This window comes from Danio aesculapii, chromosome 22 (assembly GCF_903798145.1).
Source record: "Danio aesculapii chromosome 22, fDanAes4.1, whole genome shotgun sequence".
Classification (NCBI taxonomy): domain Eukaryota; kingdom Metazoa; phylum Chordata; class Actinopteri; order Cypriniformes; family Danionidae; genus Danio; species Danio aesculapii.
This window is the reverse complement of record NC_079456.1, coordinates 38,134,822-38,154,455: the sequence shown is the minus strand read 5'-3', so window position 1 is coordinate 38,154,455 and position 19,634 is coordinate 38,134,822. Positions and strand designations below refer to the sequence as shown.

Below are 19,634 nucleotides of genomic sequence, written 5' to 3'. Positions count from 1 at the left end.
GATTCAAACATAATTATTCTTAATGTTTATGGCATTTTCTACTGAGATTGTCATTACCGCAATGTGTGTGTCTATGAATGTGTTGTGTGTTAATTTAACTGAATGCACATACACATTTCAGTGTCATCTACAAGCACATTGTGTAATTTCAACATTATCATTATTTATTCTAAATTTTATGGCATTTTCTACTGAAATTGTCATCACCACAGTGCATCCGTCTATACCTGAATGTGTTTTAATTTAAGCAAGTGTACAAACCTATTTCAGCATTTTCTACCAAGCACAAGGTGTAATTTCAACATGAGATTATAATTATTCAGAATTTAGCGGCATTTTCTACTGAAATTCTCATTACCGCAATATGTCAGTCCATATCTGAATGCGTATTGTTTAATTTAAGCAGGTACACATGCACGTTTCAGTATTATCTACCAAGCACAACGTGTAATTTCAACATTGCTATTATTTATTAATTCTATTCATTTTCCACTGAAATTCTCATTATCGCAATGTGTTCGTCTATTTCCGAATGTGTCGTTTTAATTTAAGCATGTAAATTTCAGCGTCGTCTACCAAGCATATTATGTAATTTCAACATTACCTCATATATATTCTTTATTTCACTACATTTTCTACTGAAATTCTCATTACCGCAATGTGCCTGTCTATGTTGCAATATGTTATCATTTAAACACATTAGCATAACATTTAGCAACAAAAACAATGCTATTGTTCTAATAGATTATTCAACACAACAAATAATTTACTGAATATTAATGTATAATGAAAGAAAGCAGAAAGATTGTGTTCATGACTGATCTTCTCATCTTCACCATTGGTTTTTAAAGGACTATTTAAACACACAGCGTTTATTTAATTTAGTTTTGAGTGAAGGAGCCAGTTATTTCGAGATGGCTGCTAGCTATGAAGATCTCTTGATATTTCTCATATATTATCAAATTGCCTCCTGTCAGCATGTTTACACGACCTTTTGGTCATCATTACCGAAATGGGTAGTTTTCTACATTTTAGATGATTGTTGGATTTATTTTACGAAAATCTGCTTCTACAAAATCTAATTAACTATTCTTGTGAGCGTGCTCAATAAAAAAAACCCAATTGTTTTTCTTCTCTTTTCATGGCTCATTAGAGATGTTTGCCAAGACATGCGTCGCTATTATTGCTCATTATACCACCTAACCCCAAGTATTAAAATTCAGGGGTTAGCGCAGAGGCTAGGCTGTGCCTACACTAACTATTAGTTGAGGCTCATCTAACCCAGCAGTCCTCAAATCATTGAACAACTCGGACGGCAAACATCATGCTGGCTGGAGTGTGCTTTTCACACCGGCTTTGGTGTGGAGATCTTGGCTTCTGATAACGTATACTCTAAAGAGACACATGGATGTGGGGGGAAACAGGCCAGACCAGGTGTGTTTGACACTGACAAACAGTGTAACCTTGCAGCTGGTTCATAACTCGCGCTGCTGACCTAGTAAATACAGCAGGAACGGCCGAGGAACACTTGTGTGTTATTTCTTACAAGTCAACACAACTGCTTGTCTTCGCACTCTACCCGGTGTCTTCGGGTGTCCCCTTATTTGAGACCACCAGGCTCTTGAGTTTGTTCGCATTAGTGCTTGTAAGTGCTCCATCACACAGTGTAAACTAAGAGCAGATTGCGATCCCATGTAGCTTCCATTTTGTATAGAGAGTCTGTCATGCGAGAGGGTGTATCTGTGTTCAGGTTTTCAAATGTGTGTGTGTGTGGGAAGGTGGTTACCTTGGTAAGGTAAGACTGCTTAAGGAATGCATATCTGCAGGGTGAAAGGCAGTATTTGAGAGCGCTCTGCTGTTTTATGAATGAGATGCTGAAAGTGGGTGTTAAGAACGACGAAGTATAAGCAAGAAAATGACTAGGAATGAGTAGTAATGGTCTGTAGCGTCATATTGCGGAAATTATTATTATTTTTTACTCATGCCAGTCATTGGTTTTTCAATCCAGTTCAAGGATTTTAAGATTTCTCAACATCAGCAAATTGTGAAATATTTCTTCCAAGAAACCTTTTGTGCTGCCAGCTATTATTGTGGTTTTAAATGTTTTGAATTTGTCCTTTAGTATCAGGACTTGGTGGAAAAATACATTTTATTTGTAAAAAACTACTATTTATTACTAAATAGGCTGATTTTGTAGAGGTAAAATGGTTAAATAGCAGTTTTAGCTTAGCATAAGTCATTGAATTTGATTAGACCATTAGCATCTCGCTCAATTCTCATTTTGGTTGACTTTCATTTTTTACAAATTGAGGGAGATGCTAATGGGGGTTTTCTTTAATCAAGAATCTAGTCCAATGTTTTTTAGATTTCTCAACATCAGCCATTGTTAAATATTTCTTCCAAGAAACATTTTGTGTTGCCAGTTTTTATTGTGGTTTTAAATGTGGTTTGAATTTGTCCTTTGCAATCAGGACTTGGTGGAAAAACTGCATTTTTATTTGTAAATAGGCTCATTTTGCAAGTCTGCTAGAGTTAAAATAGTTAAATAGCAGTTTTAGCTTAGCATAAGTCATTGAATCAGATTAGACCATTAGCATCTTGCTCAAATCTCATCTTTGTTGACTCTTTAGTAGTTACATTATGTACTAAACCTGACAAAGTGAAAAAAAATGCTATTTATTGGGCCAAAATTTTGAAACTTATTATTTTAAAATTGAGTGAGATGCTAATGGTCTAATGTCATTCAATGATCTATGCTAAGCTAAGCTAAAAATGCTCCTGCCAGACCCAGAGAGATCAGCTGGATTTAAAAATAGTAAAACTCCACTGTTTAACTCTAGGTTACTTGCAAACTAAGCCTGTTTACAAAAAAGTTCCTTATAGCATTGTTTGTTTTTGATTTCCTGTCCGCTTGGTCAGGCCCAAATTCAGATTTTCACTACATCAGCCATTGTTAAATATTTCTTCCAAGAAACCTTTTGTGTTGCCGGTCTTTTGGTATCTGAACTTAATGGAAAACATCACTTTTTTGGTAAATGGGATCATGTTGCAAGCCTTTAAGAGTTAAAATGGTTAAATAGCAGTTTTAGCTTAGCATAAGTCATTGAATTGGATTAGACCATTAGCATCTTGCTCAAATCTCATCTTTGCTGACTCTTTTGAAGTTGCATCATGTACCAAATCTGATGGAAAATTAAAAACCTATGTTTTCCAGGCCAACATTTTGAAAGCTTTATTTTTAAAAATTGAGCAAGATGCTAATGGTCTGATCTCATTCAATGATCTATGCTAAGCTAAGCTAAAAGTGGTCCTGCCAGACCCAGAGAGATCAGCTGAATGGATTTAAAAATAGTCAAACTCCGCTGTTTGACTTTTGGCTACTCGCAAAATGAGCCTGCTTACACAATCTAGAGCTCCTTGTAATATTGTTTGTTTTTATTTCATGTCAGCTTGGTCAGGCTCAAATTCAGATGTCCACTGCCTACACACCTAATATAAAATATCAGATGATTTTATTTCAAGTGATTCTACATTTTCCAGCAAACGAACACAATGTTGAACACAATTTACATGCATTGTCTTATTTGAACATGAAATGATATACTTTTATATAACGGTATGTGTGTAATGTCTTCATATATTTAGTATCTGTCTATTTTAGTTTAAAATTGTCTAACGTTTATTTAAATGTGTAAAGACTGTGCCGATGGCCCTGGTCATACAAAAAAAATCACTAATTTTAATCACCACTGGTTATTTTAAATGGTTTTGCAGTGTGACAAATTAACCGTATAAGTACAAATAGACTATTCCATGTAGACTCTTAATTAATATTAGCTTATTAAAGCTCCATGAATAATTCTAAAAGGTTTAGTGCATGAAAAAAGACTTTAGATGGTGTATATCTTGTGAATATAGCATGTTATGTTACTTCCCAGAAATGTTTTCTTGGTGGCAAACAATCGCTTAAGTTGTTTTCGGCTAATTCGAACACAATCCCGTCATGTTGACATATTCGACAAACCCTATGGCAGTCTCCGATCATTCTGCCGGCATTGTTAAAGTCTTTTTGTGTGCTTTATTCTGAACAGAACATTCTCAGGTTTGAAATGTTTAACATTTATAAACTACAACGTTTCTAAACCCCAGAATCAATATCACAACTAAGACAGAAATAATTCTGCACAGTGAATGAGAGTCTGTAAGCTGTTTGGCCTATTTTCCATCGCAGAAAGGCTATGATTTCAGTATAGTGGTCCTCCCCTGTTGCCTTCCATGTATAGTCTTTTTTGTACAGTGGGTTAGTTATCTTGTGTAGATTTAGCCTCTTTCAGGATTGGAATTGCTGCTCTTTAAGCACACAGCTAAAGGAATAGGATCATGCGGGTTTGTAATCTTAAAAAAAAAAGAGTCTCTGAATGTGATTTATTTTTAGTTTTCGCTCACATTCGGCTTCTTGGAGTTTTTGTAATATCTCAGTGCGTTTGATTTATGTGGCTTATATTTCAGGAAATGTTTTCCTCAACAACAACAGCAGCAGAAAAAAAAAGAAAGAGCAGTGAGCTCCTCGACTGATGCAGTCTTCTCGAGTATCACAGATATATAGGAAAGATCTCTTGGCACGGTGTTATCAGCGATTTGCCTTGTTTCGTGTCCGTGTCCGCAGGGTACAGTTAGAGTCTTCCTGGTTTCATAACAAACAGAAGATATCCTTGGGAGCTTGTGTTATTGTCTAACCCAAAGCCACGTGTTTATCAGCATCTACATTAAATACACCGTTGGGTTGTGTTGGTGTCTACCGCGAGGTGTTTATTGACACAGATCATTGATCTTCGACAGACTCAGCAGCCGCGTCTCTGTTAAACAAGTCAGCGGTTACGTCTTTCAGGCCATCTGTTGCCCCCGTTTTGGGTTGAGGGCAGTACCTTCTGTTTTCGCCACACTGTGTCCTTTCACTGTTTGGAAAACACAGGCTTTGATTAGTTCTTGCCATCAAAGTTGCAGCAAGTTAAAACGGGTTCTTAGCATGGCACCGTACTGCTGTTTGGTCTGAATAAACATTGATCTTTGAAGAGGTCGCGCTTGGTTGCAACTTACCGCAATTATTCCAAAATCAAGAAGCAGCTTTCTGTTGTCCCTACTGAAAAATCCAGCTTAAACCAGCCTAGGCTGATTGACTGGTTTTAGCAGGTCAACCAGGCTGGTTTGAAAATGACCAGCTAAAACCATCTAAATCCAGCTTGATCAGCCTGGTTTAAGCTGGACATTGCTGGTTTTTGCTGGTCATTTTCCAGCCTGACCAGCTAAGACCAGGCTGGAAATGTCTGGAAACCAGCCTGGAAATGGCCAAAACCCCTCTAAAACCAGCCTGGTCGACCAGCTAAAACCAGCCACCCAGCCTAGGCTGGTTTAAGCTGGATTTTTCAGCAGGGGTGTGCTTAAAGGAACACTCCAATTACTTTTAGAAGTATTCTAGAGTTTCTAGAGTCTAACGCTCCTCTTTTATCTTAATATCGACTAATATTAGAAGTATTCTAGAGTTGAACTGTTGAGTTTTACCATATTTTTAAAATCGATTCAGCAGATATCTGGGTCTAGCGGGAACACTTTTAGCTTAGCTTAGCATTTATCATTGAATTAGATTAGACGGTTAGCATCTTGCTCAAAAAAAAAAAAAATTTTTTAAATACTGGAACTTCGATGCGATACCTTGAAAAATATCGATATCCGATACCATTTTGATACTGTAGGGAACAAGTTCAAGTATGCAAATTAAGTAAAAAGGGAAATAATTACGAACCAATAAATTACAAAAATAATAATAATTAGGGCCTTCTTATTTTAATTTCTCATTAAAACACACTTGTTAAATTATTATTATATATTTATTATTATTATTATTATTTATTATTATTATTTTTTTTTATTATTATTTTATTTATTATTATTTTATTTATTATTATTTTATTTATTTATTTATTATTATTATTATTGTTATTATTATTATTATCTCCCTGCTGGTGAGAGGAGAGTGTGAGAGGGCAAAACCAGTATCGGCACTTACCAAAAGCGAGACTGTATAATTTTAAGTAGTTCAGTATCAGTATTTATTGAACACTATTCTGTAGTCACGATAACTCATAAAAAACACATATTTTTTTAGTGATATGCTAATGGTCTAATTTGATTTAATGATTGATGCTAAGCTAAGATCGGCTGAACAGATCCGGGCTGACTCTTAAGAGGCTGAATAAACTCAAAAATGGTAAAAATCAACAGCTTAAATGTAGGTCAGTAGTAAAACAAGCTAATTTCCCCCGCAAAAAGTGGACTGTTTCTTTAAAATCAGCTAACCTTTGTGTGTTTTGGTTCAAAATGAAACGGTTGAGGATCTCCATCAAAGTAAATATGTCCTGAATCTTCTCTCACAATTGTCTTCATTGTTGCTAGGCACATTCCCTCTGCAAGCAGATGATTGCGTTGGTTATTTTGATGATGTTAGCCAATTATCAGGTGTTAGCTAATATCATTACACCTGCTGCAGTCATGCGAGTATAGTTCCTACTAGCCTTATTGGCGTAGAAAATAGCAACTTTTAATTTTTCATCCATTTTAGTACATGGTGTGATTACAGAAAAGACGAAACCCCTCCAAGCAAGATGCTAATGGTCTAATCTGATTCAATGATTGATGCTAAGCTAAGCTAAAAGTGCTCCTGCCAGACCCGGAGATCATCTGAATGCATTCACACATGGTAAAACTCAGCGGTTTAACTCTCGGGGAGTTGTAAAATGGGCCCATTTCCAAAACAAAAGTGGTTTTTGCTTGAAGAAGGCCCCCTGTGCAGCGTGTTTACGGACTCAATAGAGAACAGAAATGCTCATTGTTGTGGGCACCGAATGCTATCGTTACTCCCTTGTGAGTTGTCCTTCATTTTCGCACATTAGCAAACTCCCGCACCCCTCCTCCCTCTATATCCCTCACGTCTGCCATCCTGCCCTCCCCGGCCGGCCGTATCAGTCTGCTGAATGTGACAGTCCCAGCATCGCACTGCTCCAGCCCAGCACCTCCAGACCTTGCAGCTCATTCACAGATATTGCAGATTCACTCCTTCCCTTTGCTGCCAAGCGGCGTTACGGCCGGTGTGTGTGTGTGTGTGTGTGTGTGAGGGAGGGCCATCTGGCCATCCTACTGCTTACGGCCATGATATTCTAATATCTGAATGAGATTTTCACTGCTGATAAAGTCATATGGATATGTGTGTTTTTGGGGTTTCCTCCATTCCTAAATGAGAGGTGAATCATTCACAGGCTCTTATGTCCCTGACCAGGGTTTTACTGCTGTATCTAATTGAATCTTTCCCCTTTTTTTGGTCAGTTTAGCATATTCCCTTTCATTAGGCCAGGTCATTTAGCTCTCCTATAGCTTGTGGTTCATCATCCACTGAGCACTTTTATCTATTTTATGTTGTCAGGCTGATAAGGCTTTTTTTCCGGTGCTCTTTTGATATGACCTTGTGGAAAGTACTCCTCTATCTGCGTTTGTGACCATGCAACTTTCTCTGTGATGAAAAGATTTTAAGCAATAATAACCTGTTTGGGTGGCCGTAGACTGTGTGCCATGTGCATTTGGCAGACGTTTCTATTCAAAGCATCTCACGTTTATCAGTTCTTGCTTTCTCTGGGGATCAAACCCATGTCCTTGAGGTTGCTTGTGTCATGCTCTAGTGTTAGATCTACTGTTTATTCACTATATCGGCTATCAGCATTCAAGCAATCTCCCAGAATGCAGCACATCTCTAGTAGGGATCAAGCAGCAGTCAATACCAGTGATACCAGTACAGTTTTCTAAAGTCCTAATACAAGTTATTAGCGGTGCAAATTACACATTGACGATCAAGGTGTTAGCTGTTTTGGTAATGTTATTTTGTGTAATACATGCTTCAGTGAATGAAATGTATGGACTTATTTAAATAACGTCTAGTTTATTAATCAAACTTCAGTGTATTTAGAGTATTCTGATCAACAGTAATCTATTTTAGAGATTATTAATCAGACTTTGTACAGTGCTCAGCATATATGAGTACACCCCCCAACCCACATATCTCTCATTTAAATTAATATGTTCCATAGGATGCTTTACAATATTAAATTTGTGCGTGTACATCAGTTTAGTCAGTACTAAAGCCGAATCTGGAGCTAATCTAACACAATAACTGATGATAATGGTTCAAACAATAGTAGCCCAAATTTATATATTAAAATATTAAATACATTTTTCAAAAATAGTAAAAATAAAGAGAAACTAAAATATATAACAAAATTGTAATGTTGTAGTTTGTAATTTGTTTTTGCAATATTTAGCATTATTTAAATATATTATCTTTCGATTTCTAAAGATGTTTGGTGATTAAATATTATTTTAATAATTATATCTGTTTAATAAATCTGTTTTGTTCAAATGCATCACAATATATTACCCATATTCACTGAGAAATGGAGAGAAATTTTCATTTTCATAATGGGGTGCAGCGCTTCCCACAGGTTTAAAATTCACTTGTGGTGGTAGCCGGATTGAAATGCACCTTTAACCTATATACAGCGCATAAATGGTCAATTACATGCGACAAAAAAAAATGTATGTAATTTTTACTGTATTTTTATTTATTATGACACTGTTTTACACCTTTTCTTTTCAATGGGTTGAAGATATTAAAAAGGCTGTTGAAGAACTGATCTGGAATGAAATACGATCTCGAAGCTGATATCAGGGGTCTGGTTTATAACATTTTGCATAGAAACCTTACTAAACGTGAACGCACACTAGATCAAATTTCAATTATTGTATTATGACGACTCTCATGATGATTTTTCATGTTTAAGTCAATATGTAAGTTAAATTTGTTTATTTGTAGTTGCGTACTTTTTTTATTTTAGTTTTTTTAAGATCACAACTGCTGCTTCCAAAATCGAATACTTCTACATTATGTAGTGCGCGAACAACAGTATGTGAGCCGAGTAGTATATTCGAATTGGAAGTAGCCGGATAACCTACTACTACCGGTAAGATTCTGAAGTGTGCATCTGATGGCCGATACGCTATCCCATGATGCTTCGCAAGAGAATTCATGAAAGGGAGTGAAGCGACGCAACTGATGCTGGTAGGTCATGTGATCATGACAAAATGGCGGATGCATTATGTCATAGTTCCATTCACACTGCTCACATTCATACTATATGGAACGTACTTAACGGCCTAGTAGTAAATTCTAATGTAGTACCTAATGAGTAAGTGATTTCCATACTTTGTGTAAGAAGTGTTGCTCTGCACATTTCCGCCCCCCGTATTTCTGCGTACACCGTGTTTCGAAATGAGACCCCTGATCCTTCTTGTCAGCTTGCGGGCGATTTGTTAGTTTGTGTTTACCGCTTTAATTTCACAATACACATTCTTGGTCTTGATGTAACCTTATGGTTGAATAGTCCACTGTTTTAAATGCGAAATAAATGCTTATGTTATCATTTCTGCCCCCGAAATGTTTTTTCTTCGCGTAAGATGTCCATAAAGCTGCTTAAGTTCCAACCAGCAGGTCTTGGCAGTCCTTCAGGAAAGTATTATTCTTCCAGAATTCATGTAAAACCTAGTATGTGACATTCTTTTGGTAATCCAATCAAACACTGATGAAGCAAAATCATCGTTCATGCTTTTATCTATTCCTTTCTTATCAACTTGTCTTAGTTATGTCAATGAAATATGTAACTACCATCGTGGGGGGTCATGAAATCAATTCCTACAGCCACAAACTGTGCCAGCTATTGGAAGGGCTGTCCTTCGAGCAGTTGGGTGCATCTCTGGAGTGTTTTTGGGTCAGGATGGTAAGAGCCTGGGGGTTCCCAGCTGTCACTGGTATTCTCTACCAACTGGCCTCAATTGTCTGTCTGCTCAAGTTTTATTTTGAAAGTTGGTGGGGGTAACAAGAATCTGATCATCCGCTAAAACACACCCAATGGAGAAGCAACCCTAGTTTTGGGAATTTTACAGAGTGGTTACTTTCTCACGGCTCATGTTTAAGTGCTCAGCATAGAACCACCTTTGTAGTTAGACATGATTACAAAGGGCTCCTTATGAGACACTGATGTTTTTCTTTCTAAAAAGCAAATTTGGTGGGGGTCTTTAACAAGAATATGACCTTCCGCTTAAACAAGGGGTGCCCAAACTTGGTCCGGTGTCCTGCATAGTTTAGCTCCAACTTCCTTCAACACACCTACCTGGAAGTTTTTGTACATCTAAAAAGAGCTTGATTAGTTAATTCTGACATGTTTAATTGGGGTCGGAAATAAAATATGCAGGACACTGGCCCTCCAGGACGGAGTTTGGGCACCCCTGGCTTAAACACACCCAATGGAGAAACAATCCTAGTTGATCCCAGAACACTCTCCATAGTTTATGCTCCTTTTTGGGAATTCTACAGAGTGGTTATTTTCTCAAGGCCCATGTTTAAGTGCTCAACATTGAGCCGCCTTTGTAGTTAGACATGATTACACAAGGCTCCTATAGAGACCCTTATTTTTTACTTTTTTAAAATTCAAACAAGCCAATTTAGAGGGCGTCTTTAACAAGAATATGACCTTCCGCTTAAACCAGGGGTGCTCAAACTCTGTCCTTGAGGGCTGGTGTCCTGCACAGTTTACCTCCAACTTCCTTCAACACACCTCCCTGTAAGTTTTTGTATACCTAGAAAGAGCTTGATTAGTTAATTCTGACTTGTTTAATTGGGGTAAAATTCAATAAAATGAACAGGACTTTGGCCCTCCAGTACGGAGTTTGGGCACCCCTGGCTTAAACATACTCAATGGAGAAACAACCCTAGTTGATCCCAGAACACTCTTCATAGTTTACACTTCTTTTCGGGAATCGTACAGACTGGCTATTTTCTCAAGGCTTGTGTTTTAAGTGCTCAACATAGAAACATCTCTGTAGTTAGACATGATTACAAAGGGCAAGAATGTGTTATTTCTCCTCATGCTCTTGTTTGAAATGCTTAAGGTAGAAACACCTTTGTAGTTTGACATGATTACAAAGGGCTCCTATAGAGACCCTGCTTTTTTTTTCTTTCAAAGAAGCAAGTTTCGCTTACTTCCCAATTTCAAAAGCACACATAAGATTAGCATTCTCGTGCCAGCCGCACTAAATGTCCTAACCAGAGTTTATTAAGAAGATTTAAGCGTAGTGTGTAAAGTTCTGCCTTGAAATGACTGCGTGACTCGCCCAAGGCCGCTCATTAATAGAACCAATCTAATGACTGACTATTAAACTTAACAGAATGCACTCTGTAGTCTGGATGTAGGCTGTCACATTGTCTGAGGAAATTGCATCTTGAAGTACAGTGGGTGTTTTTTTATTATTTATAGTGTTTTACACTAGGCAGTAGGCAATGTGCTTTAGTCTTCAAACCAAGTGCTTTCTTCTGAAAAGACATTATCCTGCTACCTACACATCCTGAAGATTTAACGAGTACGACCTTTTTTTTTTTTGTAATCTCGTAATTGTTTTGTTGCTGTCACATAATTACATGCATCCAAGGAAGCTCTAAAACCGAGCACAGCCTGACTCTTCACAAAGCGTACTGCCATCTGAGAGAAATAGCTGACGCCTGACTTTACCGAGTTTTAATCAAAGTGAACATGCGTTCCTTCTCGTTTGGGAAAGCGGCGCAATTCCCTAAATTGTTTCTCACGATTCATTTTAGCTCGTCATCAAATTAAAAACGCATTAGAGAGGTGTACAGCACCGCTACCCTCACTCCTTGTTTTCATATCTTAAAGCACAGAGGCATCCAATGCTGCTTTCCATGCAGGATACGAGCAGCAAAATCAAGTTACGTCATTTCTGCATGCCTCTATTATCCGATAGCTTTGTTTACGCTGCTTCTAATGCATTCATCGTTTATTAATGCGATAAGGGAAAGCGGGGGTGTACATAATTGCGACGTAATCCGTTTAAGAGCTTGGTTTTTAAAAACATATTTTGCAGTGGCCTACAGGTGGGCGTTGAAACTCGAGATAGAGTCACGGTAATAAGCCGGAGGGACTAAAGTCCCCCATTGTTGTAGGCATGCATGTGGGGTCAATATGCCTTCCACACCCTTTTCTCGAGTATCGGGATGCTGACGGGTCGCCTGGTTCATGTTTGCTCTACGTTCATGTTTGGACCTGTGTGTTTGCAAGGGCATTCTCCTTTTGAAAGGACTCTGGGTGTGAGGGTCCACCCCCGGCTGCAGTAGGCCTGCTGATGGCTTTATTTATGTTTTGTTTAATATGGATTTCCCACATACTGTTCTTTCCTGTTGTGCATCTCAAAGGCTCACTCATGCATCTAATAAATTGAATTGTTAAGGGACACAATATGGCTGCTGGTCCTTGTGTGCATACACACTACAGTTTACTTTGCATCAGAAATAAATTGATTTCCTTTTCAGGGGGGTTGAGTTACAAGGACATAGAGGAAAAACACAATACGGCATCATGCAACTTCTGAATTTTACTAGGGATTAGGTGATGCAAAATTCATTCATTCATTTTCTTTTTGCTTTAGTCGCTTTATTCATCTGTGGTCACCACTGGAATGAGGCACCAGCGTATCCAGCATAGGTTCTACACAGCTGCTGCCCTTCCAGCTGCAACCAAGTACTGGGAAACATCCATATACACTCATTCACACACATACACAAAGTAGTTACACCTATTAAGATTACACCTATAGTACATGTGCTTGAACTGTGGGGGACATTGCAGCACTCGGAGGAAACCCACGCCAACACGGGCCACAGTGCCAACCACTGAGCCACTGTGTCACCCCAGCGTCCCAAAATTGTCAGCCGAAAAAAATAAATAAGCTGAAGAAATGGTTATGCTAAAACCTATTCATTACGTTGCACCATGCTAATGGCGGATTGTTGCTGCGTTGACTAAAATGTGCATGCAGTATGGTCAAAGTTTAAAATAGCTCAATATTCCGCTCTGTGGATATTCTGTTCATGAATCCATAACCTTATCTATGCATGAAATACACATGCTCATCATATAAAACCACTCAAATAATGGGTTTCATTTCTGCTTCTGGCAATGTAGCGTAACTTTGCTGTCATGACAACACTGGCAAACAGAGTGCATCTCGCCTTGTCTACTGTCAAAACAATGTCCCGACTTTGTTAGCTTATTTTATTTGGCTTCTTTGTCAGTAAGTTATAGAGTTATAAATCTTAAATTGCTTGAATTACTAATTATTACAAGCAGTTTTGGTTGTCAGATAAGTGTATCCAGATTTTCAGTTCTGTTTTCTGCCCAGAGTGTTCATTTAGTTCCATCCCCAAATTGATTCCTGCATCTATTTAGTGCAGTGGTCACCAAACTTGTTCCTGGAGGTCCGGTGTCTTGCAGATCTTGGCTCCAACCCTAATCAAACACACCTAAACAAGCTAATCAAGGTCTTACTTGGTGTATTTGAAACATCAAGGCAGGTGTGTTGTGGCAAGTTGGAGCTAAACCCTGCAGGGACACCGGCCCTCCAGGACCGAGATTGGTGACCCCTGATTTAGTAGGTCCTTTAGTCGCGGACTCTTTTCATTTAGTTGCATCCAACTGAATTTCTATTTAGTTGCACACTGTAGTTCGCCTTTTCCTATTTGATTTTATACCCCTTTCTTTAACCTTAATTAACATATTAAACATTAGTTTAGTCCCCCTAATATTGTATTATATTTTTAGAAACTAGCAATTTTATAATAAAAGGTCTTTCTAGAGGTATGGCCTAGTGGTTGGCACACATCAAATGCTTCATTTTCAGATATCTCTAGTGTCCATGGATCAAGCTTACGTGGGGTTTTTCAGGCCACTTTAACATCTTCGTTATCTGTTAATAACTAAATGTGAAGGATTCCTGAGCATTGTTTTAAAAATGGGTAAACATTTCATCAGTCTTTACTGTGACAGTAATGTAAGGCCATACATTATTTCTTTTTCTATCATTAGCTCATGTAAACTGGTCGGAGTCTGGGCTGCATTGGCGACTTCCATCCTATTACCAGGGCCAGTTTGCTTCTCTAGTTGTGAATGACTTATTTAGCTAGCGTCTATCTTCTTTTCCTCATGCCCTGCAGTTGCCATTAATAGAAGGCTCAGCTATGTCAGTGCAGGGTGGGGAAGGAGTATAGTGCGAAGTGGAGAAGGTCAGCTTTGAGCCGACCGGGGCTTAGGCAAAAGCAAGCGTTCTGATTGGCTCCTGGAGGTATTCCAGGGGCTGCGGACATCCAGGCTGACTGCTCACGCATACAGCATGCTATTGATGGCACCGTATCGGAGTCATTAATCACTGCAGTCAGTCTCTTCGGGGAGAGGCCCACTCTCGGTTACTCACTCGCCAAATGAGGAGTGTGGTTATAACCTCTGACCCTGCTGAGGGTGCATACCTCACTATTATGGGAATGACTTCAGGGTACTGCTCAGGGACTCTCTGAACTAATGCTATGACAGCAAGAGCCTTGCAGGTTTTTACTGTTTTGGCAGTACTTTCGGTTGGTAGCTATTTAAAGGCATGGCGTCAAGTGGCTTGCCAACACCAGTGAGGAGAATACAGACATGCAGTATGAATTGACCTAAGTGAGCTGTTGCTGATGGCTTCTAATGTAATTTCTCATCTCCTTTCTCACTCTCTCCCCCTCTCTAATATTTAATGCCTACCTCCTTCCCAGGCGAAGAATTAATAACTTAAATGAACCGAACAAGAAGGTGCTTGGTACCCATCTTTCTTTGCAGATTCTGTTCCAGTCCTTTTTAAAATTCGGAGAAGCCAACAGTTTAAAGAACGGAGCAAAACAAACAAGCTGGCAACATTGCTTTAAAGGCAGTTTACTCCAAGGCAGTTTACGCTCGCTGCTTGTTTAAGGAAGTCAGGTTTGTTTTGCTTGAATAAAATTCCCTGTCTGAGATCACCTTGCCTGTGGTCATATTCTCAGTTCTCAGCTTGCAGCATATTAATTGTAGTATATTGATAGAGTTTTCGGGATTTGCCAGGTTTAAACTTAGCCACGACTATGTTTTCAATTCCTGATGTTTATTTATATCGTATACTTCAATCTCTCAAGCAGTGCATTTATATTTCAGAGCTTTGAGCTTTGGTAAATGTTGTTTTGCGGCATAAACAGTGAATCCTGTATTCAGGGTTGGGAATGAAGGTATACAGGTCTAGTCCATCCAGGTGCAAATGAATGAATCAATAAATAATCGTTGTCTTTCTCCTGACATTTTAAAGAAATGCATTATCTATCTGGTAAGGTTTATAAAAGAAGATGGTACAAAAAGAGCTTATCCAGCAAGGCACCTGAGATCATTTTTTTCCAAGTTGAAGGCTGAGTAAACAGGGATGACTTGCTCCAACTGGAATGCGTGACTCGATGCCTTTTATAAGCTTGTCCAATAGCGTGGGCCCCTGGGGGGTGATGGACAAGAGGTGTCACCATGGTACCAGGGCAAAGGGCGCTCTTCCCGCTTTGCCAACTGCACTGTTGTCTGCAAACCTATTACTGCCTGGCCTCTCCCCCAACCTACATACATCCCTGTCAAATCCTAATCTCCCAGAGTGTCCAGTGAACTGTTTCAGGCCTCCAACACAATGGGCTTCTGTAGTAGTCCTGGCATGCAGGGACTAGTCTTCGGGATCCTTATTTTTTTGTTCCCACGCATGAAATGATTTCCATTTTGTCTTTAGAGCAGAATGGTCCATTTCAAAGACTTCACGTTTGACTGCTGAAAGAGTCCGTGTCGACTGCCGGTGAGCCTGGCGGCAGGGTTCCTGCGACCAACACAGCTTCTTGTGCCGTGCTGATCAAGGGAGGAATGCTGTGATAGGCCCCTTTTTTTCCACCTTTTTGAGAGCGGCCCGCCATTCCTGCGAGCTGAAAGGGCGTCTTTATCCGTAACCGGAGATGAGGTTTAAGTTCTTTCATGTACCTGCCAATTCCATCAGGCTCTTTGTGAATGCTCAATGGTGGGACTGTAGTGGAAAAGTGCGGAAAGCTGAAGAGGGTCATGCTACTGACTGTACCTCCAGCCATACCTGTCAGCGTCAGTGATGTGCGATAAGACTTCAGGCATTCTGCAGATGTCTAATCCAAGCCTTGAAAAAAAACTCCTTGTCAAAAGGTAAAAAGGTTTTCAGCTGGAGCTGGAGTTTTAGTTTTTAGTCAACAGTGTAAGATTGACTTAACAAGTCTGAATTGGAATCGTAGGCACATGTTTGGAAGGTATTGTACACCAGCTTGGTACATTGCAGTCTGAAGTGTGCAATGTTTAAAGAGTGAGGTTTTTTTTGTGTGATTGAGCTTGCTGGAGGAAGTTGTGGGTGCAGGTGTCACAATGGTAACATATTCACGAACAGCAGCACTTTAATCTTCTAATGTCAATATGAGAACGTGTTCTCATCCCAATTGTATTTGTGTAATATGACTTCTATCTAACAAGACCAAAAAGAAACTGGGCTGACGATTGATTGTATGAATAGGAGCGGTTGCACAACATGTCTTGCTGGAAAGTAAAGTGAGTTCAGACAAGCTGTGCTACTGTTTTTTTTTTTTCCTTCTAGCAAAATCTGAGTAACAGTTTGGCAGATTTATTTGTAGGTCTGTGTAGGGATACATATCACCAGTTGCAATGAATTCCCTGCTTGCGTAATAAAAGTTACTATCAAGTCGACTACTGTTAGAAGGGTTTCCGTGACTCCTTCCAAATGGTTTTAAACCATCTGGATCAAGCACAGGCACTAAATTCAGTCTGCGGTGGCTTGAAATGAATAGCTTATTGAACTGACCCAATCTGATTTGAGTTTATTTTTATTTGAAAATCTATAGAGGAAGCGTCCCAGCAGATTGTTAGCCATTTGATGATCCACGCTGTTTGCAATAATCCACTGTTTTGTTAAACAGTCTCTGAAATTCCTGCTCATAACCTGCAAACACACCTTATGTTCCATCTCCACATCACCGTGTTATTGCTCTCCGTAGCATTCCTGTTTTTCTGTCAAGCCATATGTCTTTGATTTTTCATTTGGCGTCCTTCTAAACATTCAGAGACTGTGTTTTGTCGGCGTCTGGTTGAGCGAGCAAAACACACCTGACTTTGAAAACGACGGTTGATTTATTTGGACTTGGTTATAGGAGTAAAGTTTCCTGCTGGCTTTCAGAATGAACCTCCGAGGGATAGCTGGGTGAATTGGACCCACGGTGTTGTTGTTCGGGAGTCTTCTTCTGAAGAAGCTCCTCTTGAACCCCTGCTGAACACGGGGAGCGTGAGAGACCGCCCCACCCCTCTTGTATCCGCTTTCCTCGTTCATAGGTTGGCCGCAAGGACTCGAGAGCAGATCTCTGGGGAAATCAGCTGCATTGTATGGAGCTGCTCCCTCTTCAAATGCATAAAATCTGCAGCCCACCCTGCACTAAACCCATCCCTCTTTTCACCGCAGGCTTTTTCGTCTTCTTCCCTCAATGAAAGACCTGCATGAATAACAAACCTCTAGAGTGTAGAGCTCTCCCCCCCCATGGGACAATTCAGACGGTGTGCATTCCTCTGAAGTGTTTGAAGCAGTCGGTCGCTATGGACTGACCCCCTGTCTGTGTCCATTTCTTTCGACACTCACGGAGCGAGTTACTCTTCCAGTGCAGGATGTTTTTTTCCAGGGACATGTTCGGTGACGAATGAGGCAGAGAGCGAATGAAAGGCACAGTGTGAGAGGAGAAAAGGGAGAGAAAGCTGTGAATGGTAATCAGATTAGTCTTGATCCACCTGTGTATGTGTGCGTGTGGGTAAGCAAACGGTGCAAAACATCAGTGCTGGCATAGACTAAAGATCTGGCTTATACCATTAACCTAAAGTGATTTACGGCGGCGTCGTGATGCGTCACTTATTATATGCCTTGGTTGGGTTTTGAAATGTGTCGCAATCTAGTTGGCAGGTCATTTAACAATTAACTAGTGAATTGGTAAGGTCAACAAGTTTATCTTTGGGATATGGTTTTTAAACTGTTGTTAGCTATGAAAATGTCTGTTTTTCATTGAATTTGTCTTACAAAGAAGGGGTCAGGTAAGCCTTAACTGCATCATGAACAAATAATGTTATTGTTTTATAGTCTTCGTGAATTGACAAGACTTCAATTTCAATATGTTGATGTATTTAAAAACTAAAATTTTAATATTGAGTACTGGGTGGGGCTTTCTTGTTGCGCTTTATTTCGGTAAGGGTGTATTCTTAAGAATATTGTGACTAAATCCATCAAACTGATGTCAACATGAAAGCAAGTGGTAGGACATTGGAAATTACCAAAACTAGGCATGCGCAATATGTTGTTTCGACATCGATATCGCAATATGTGCATCAACAATAGTCGCATCTCAGGATCTGCAATGTTAAATTGCTATTATATTTGACCAGGAGCCAGTCGAAAACACTCATTTATGGAGTCATTGAAAAGTTTATCCATAAAGTTAGCAAAAAGTTGATTATTTATGAGTTTTTAGGGCAGGTAAGTATTTAAAGTAGGGCTGGGCGATATGGCAAAAATGCAATCTCGACAATTATTTTCCATATTGAACGATAATGGTATATATTTCGATATAAGTTTCAGATTTAAAGGTGGACCCAAACCATGACTGATGCCACATAAATTAGAGGGTTTTTTTAAATGGCATAACATTTTCGTCCGATACATTTCTGTTGGCTGAAAATTCGGTGCATCTGACACACTTTTAGATTCCCATTGTTGCACATTTCTGCCGTGTGATTGGTTCTTAGAGCAATATAGAGTAAAAAAGTTCAGAGCTTATCATTGTTACGCCCAATTCACACAGCTTCAACGCTTGACAGTGGGCGTGTCTGAGATTGGGGCTGACTCGATCATCATAGCAGCGTCAGCCAATGAAATTAATCTGTAATTGACTACTGTCTGAGCTGGTTCATTTGCATAAAGCGATCTGATTGGCTGACGCATCTGTTGGCGCTTAAACTTGAAGTTCCCAACTTCTACAACGCCACTAAAGCGGCGCCAAAGGATCCACAATGCAATTCGGCAACACCTAAAGTCACCCATTCAAAGTGAATGGGAAGTGTTGGCGCGCCGTGTGAATGGGGCGTTAAAGACATAAATGTCTTCGCGATTAGATAGAATATCGTTTATCGGCCCAGCTCTAATTTCAAGTCGGTTAAAAAAATTAAGACATTAAATTATGTTTGTAACTTGAAGGATTTAAACGTATTTATGTAAATGATAAAGACAGAGTGTTAATTTAAATGAGATTTGTATGTTTGTGTATCTGCTGGACTCTAAGAAAACCATTAAGCACTGTGTATTTTATTTGTATCTTCGCTCTTCTGTGTCGATGCTTATGATTGGTTTATTATATTCCATGCAGTTTCACTCTTTTACAAAACCATCTCAATGCTTCATAATAAAATTCATAATTTACCCATTCCCCTGATCTGTTCGTTATGCTCAGTATCGCAATATATATATTGCAGAAAAACAATACATCGCAATGTCGTTTTTTTTTTTTCCCAATATCGAGCAGCCCTAGCCAAAACAAACTTTTT

The 19,634-nt window shown here is 39.2% G+C and overlaps 1 protein-coding gene across 1 annotated transcript in view; it reads left to right on the top strand.

Moving 5' to 3' along the window:
• The window catches only part of dag1 (dystroglycan 1), a 48,705-nt gene that overhangs the window by 11,564 nt on the left and 17,507 nt on the right, over positions 1-19,634 (top strand). The window lies entirely within an intron of this gene.